Source organism: Papio anubis, unplaced genomic scaffold (genome assembly GCF_008728515.1).
Source record: "Papio anubis isolate 15944 unplaced genomic scaffold, Panubis1.0 scaffold1701, whole genome shotgun sequence".
In the NCBI taxonomy this organism is placed as follows: domain Eukaryota; kingdom Metazoa; phylum Chordata; class Mammalia; order Primates; family Cercopithecidae; genus Papio; species Papio anubis.
The window spans coordinates 1-4943 of NW_022161693.1; the positions used below are offsets into that span (position 1 = coordinate 1).

General features: G+C 48.5%; 1 pseudogene; it reads right to left on the minus strand.

Annotated features, from left to right (window-relative positions):
• Positions 1-3276: 3276 nt before the first annotated feature.
• Positions 3277-3953, minus strand: LOC116272710 (annotated as a pseudogene).
• Between the last annotated feature and the right edge of the window lie 990 nt (positions 3954-4943).

A 4943-nucleotide genomic window follows, 5' to 3' on the forward strand; every position in this document is an offset into this window, starting at 1 on the left:
TGTGGCTGGAAGAAAGTGGATCATAAAATCCCTCTACCCTAGGAGGAGTGCAGAGAACAATCCTGGACCGTGATCCTAGACAAATACCATTAGAGATATGCACATTTGGAATATTTGGAATAGGGACAGAAAACCCCTCCCCACCAAACAAATCTACCCAGTAGAATGCAGTTGCCATGAGGAGCGGGGACAGAAACATGGAGACAGCCCCACCCTCAAGGCCCAGGCACACAGAAACTGCCCGAGACTGAGGCTGGAGAAGGACAGGAGAAACGTCTGCTCTCGACCACGAGCCTCTCCTGAGAAGCAAGCAGGAGCACCCACAGCTGGCGTTAGGGGACCTAAGGATCCGCTGATGACTTGGTTAATGCGGTGAGCTTCAGCCGACTCTGTTTCAGAAGTCCCAGTGCATGCTGGAGGGCCCATGAGTGTCATGGCCACGGAGCAAGAAAAAAAGGACACGCTGCCAGGCGTGGTGACTCACGCCTGTAATCCCAGCACTTTGGGAGGTCCAGGTGGGCAGATTACCTGAGGTCAGGAGTTCAAGACCAGCCTGGCCAATATGGCGAAATCCTGTCCCTACTGAAAATACAAAAATTAGCCAGGTGTGGTGGAAGGTGCCTGTAATCCCAGCTACTCGGGAGGCTGAGGCAGGAGAATCAGGGGACAGAGGTTGTAGTGAGCCAAGATCGCGCCACTGCACTCCAGCCTGGGCGACAGAGTGAAATTCCGTCTCAAAAAACTTTTTTAAAAAAAGGAATCAAAGAAAAAAAGGACATGCATGGAACCAACACCAGCGACTCCCTCTCACCAAGGACCAAGTAGCCACCACTGTCGCTGACAGTCTCACCTCTGACCAGCAGCAGAGTGTTCTGGATGTGATGCCTTTGAGTGGACCAGCGAGTCATCTGGGGGCCGCTTGACAACATGATGTGCATTCAACCAGGAGGGGGCAGCAAATCCTCCTGACCGGGATGGATGCTGGCACTGAGACGGGTTCCTCTGAGCTCACTGCCGCTCTCCGCCAGGAAGCAGAGTCTCCTACCTGTTAAATGGAGCATCTCATGACTTAATCTCAGATCGAGGGACCTACACGCACATGAAATCAGTGGGGCAATGAGAACAGGGCCACGTGATATCCTGGGGATGACCTGAGATAGCATGCGTAGTGGTTGGGTGCTGCTGGGGCTGACAGCATCAGAATGACCTCTACCAAACTGTAGATGCAAGAAGCAGTTTGTGGATGAGACACTGCACTTTACGTGCTCTCTGATGGTGTAATAGACATAGATATAAAACAGGGATATAGATAGCTGTAGACAATATACATATTCATATGAATGAACACTAAATGATGCTATGTCTTTTTCTTCTAATGTTTTTGTTCTTATTCATTTTTCTATAATGGGCTCTGCAAATGAAAATGCTATGTCTTTTCAGAGGTAGGACCTACGGGCTGGGAAAGGAACGGAACGTGTCATCAACAGCCCCCATCCCCATCCTTCCAGGTGATCCACTGGGCCTGCACCTTTAGGTGATTTGGGGTTAGATGATCTCTCTGGTGGGAAATTACCACTAGGGAAGAAAGTAAGGGTTACCCTATGCCAAAAGTCATCACTTTGCCCTTTCCCTTTACTTTTTTTATTTTTGTTAACTTTAAAATGTTTATTTAAAAAAAAAATGGTTGCTTTTTACACAGCTTTACAAAGTTTTTAATGTTTCTTTGGCAATGGAATATAAAGAAATTTTACATCTATATAAAAAAGTTACGTTTGCCTAAGAAACAGTATTTACCGTGTGTACATAGTTGACTGACAAAATTCTCTACCATCCAGCACCCTAATTAATTGATGAAATAAGCTACTTCATATGACAAGATTCCCCAAAAGAAAGGAGGAGAAAGATACACACACACACACACACACACCCTCCTTGGCTCAGAAGACAGTATCACGGCACTATATGCAGGCAACCTGCAATTACCACATACAATTCAGTGATTTTTAAAAAAACAAAACTTTCGGTGATGAAACAATACTTACAAGTCCCACTGAATTACTGCTTTAGGTTAACTATACAGAAGAAATTACTTAACTTTCTGCTATTCCAAATATAGTTAATCCTCATGTCTTAAGATAAGCCTTCCTCCCCCAAAAACTGACTGCATTTTATCTCTGAAATTAAACGGAGGCCGGGCGCGGTGGCTCAAGCCTGTAATCCCAGCACTTTGGGAGGCCGAGACGGGCGGATCCGAGTCAGGAGGTCCAGAGACCATCCTGGTTAACACGGTGAAACCCCATCTCTACTAAAAAATACAAAATACTAGCCGGGCGTGGTGGCGGGCATGAGATCCAGCTACGTGGGAGGCTGAGGCAGGAAGAATGGCGTAAACCCGGGCCGGAGCTTGCAGTGAGCTGAGATCCAGGCACTGCACTCCAGCTGGTGAAAGAGAGACTCCATCTCAAAAAAAAAAAGAAAAAAAAGAAAAAAAGTGCTTGGGAAAACAAACAAAAACAAAAACCCAGTGACGGTGGCAAACATACAGAGAATTCACTTCTTCATTCTTCTCAAAGACTGAAATCAATTTCCGGGACCACAAAGAACTAGAAATTCACCTATTTTCAGAGATTTGTTTGTAGACTATGCAGCAGCTTTGTTGTCTCTCTTTCAAAAGCAGTACCTGCATCGAATTCAGACCTTTTTAGGGGCCAAAGCTGTGTTTTTCCTATATTCAAAATGTGCAAACTCCCTGTCCCCAGGGCAGCTCTGAATCACCACGGTGAATCCACGTGGTCAAGGCTCACCTCTGCCACTGCGCCCTCTGCCACCACAGAAACCAAGACCTCCTCTGCCTCCTGTATTTGCTTGTACAGTTTGGACAAAGTGGGATTCAAATGTTTCAGCATTTAATCTTCTTCCTTCAGCCCAGGTTAATCTCTGTTCTCTATTGTCATCACAAAATGTGTAAAAGAAGGATTTGGTTTGGTCATAGTAGCAATTGATCAGGTGGTCTTCAACTTCATCAACATGTCCGTCGTGTTTTGGTATCAACTCCGAGTCTCCTTCTTCACCATTTCAGGCTCTCGTTTCTCAAGTTTATCTTTTTAATTTATTATGAAACTCTCTGCCAATCTCTTCCTTGTTGGTGTGCATTTGGACTTTTAAGAAGTCTTTCTCAAGTTTCATTGGCCCATCTCGCCCAATGCAAATCTTCCCCATACAGTGACCCACGCCCTCTTCTTGGCCAGGAAGAGCACCTAGGTTATCTACTTGTAATCATTTTCTGAGTTGCTCATTTCCTGGCCTTGGAGCGTTGTGTGCTTCAACTCACCTGTGCTCCTGAGTCTCTATTGCTTTTGGCTGGTAGATGGCCCCAGGCCTGGTTGCTACAGGACTCTCCTTCTCCCAAGCAATTAAGCGGGCCCAGGCGGTCTGTACTGCTTGTTCCATGGTTGGGCTTTTTCTCAAGGGTCGAACTGAGCGCTTGAACGACCCTGAGATAATTGTGTTTTTAGAGATCTTGTATCCTGTGTAAAGGCAGAACCAACCGCCCTACTTAGGAACCCACGGACTGGAATGAAGAAGTCAATGAGCCTAGTGAGAACTGCACGATAGCCGGGTCTTGAGACAAAGAACACCGTGGTTTTGGTGGATCCCAAACAGTGAGGTCTTTCATGTCACTCCCACGGAATATAAGGATTCAAAGACTCCATCTTGTGGCGGTATTGGACCATCTGGAGGTCTATCTTCTGGACCAAAAGATCGAACTTTGGCGAGAGCTCTGGGGGACTGTTCGGTGTCATGGTGTAGAGGATGCCCTCATAGTGGATCTCCACTTTGGACTGAGGCTGATGCTTGCGGATGTCAAGGGTGCCCCGCTCAATGGCGCCGGCACCGCCGACGCTCCTGGCCGCTCGCAGAAAAGCAGACCCCACGCCGCTGCCGCCCGCTCCTCACGCCCTCTGCGCACGCCGGCTCGTCCTTCGCTTCAGACCCAACATGGCGGCTGCGCCCGCTCCGCACGCCGCCGCCGCACGCCGCCTCCGCACGCCGCCTCCTTCCTCGCTTCAGACCCAACATGGCGGCGGCGCCCGCTCCGCGCAGCTCCCGCAGCCTCCCGCCCTCAAGCCCCTTTGCCCTTTTCTTTCTTCCGCTCACTGCAACCTCTGCTTCCCGGATTCCAGTGATTCTCCTGCCTCGACCTCCAGAGTAGCTGGGATTACAGGCGTGTGTCAGGATGCCCGGCTAATTTGTTGTTGTTGTTGTTGTTTCTGAGGAGAGATAAGGTTTCACCATGTTGGCCAGGCCGGTCTCAAGTGATCCACCCTCCTCGGCCTCCCAAAGTGCTGAGATTACAGGCGTGGCCACCGCCCCCGGACAGCTGTACCCTGTTCTTATCGGCCTCCCAAAGTGCTGAGATTACAGGCGTGGCCACCGCCCCCGGACAGCTGTACCCTGTTCTTTTTATTTTCTTTATCACAGTAGAACAGCCGGTAGGGAGAATTATGGGCAGCATAGATCACTCACTGGGCACTGATGGAGGCTCCGCAGTGGACACAACCATGATGGGTGTCGTGGGTTGCATTGTAACCCCAAAAGGACATGTTGGCACCTTAACCCCCTTACCTGTGAGTGTGAACTCATTTAGAAACAGGGTCCTTAGAGATGTGATTAGGTAAATAAAGATGCAGTCATGCTGGAAGAGGACAGGATCTGAATCCAGTATCACTCACGTCCTAATAAGACAAGGACGAGACAAGACGCGCAGGTAAGACTGCCATGTGGAGATGGATTTGTATTTACCATCAAAGCTGAATCATTAGGGGCCGTTACACCTTGAAATATGTTTCTGTTCTCTTCTCCTATTAGCACTCCTAGCATAGTAAATGGAAATAAATATATTGGCCGGGCACGGTGGCCCATGCCTGAAATCCCAGCAGTTT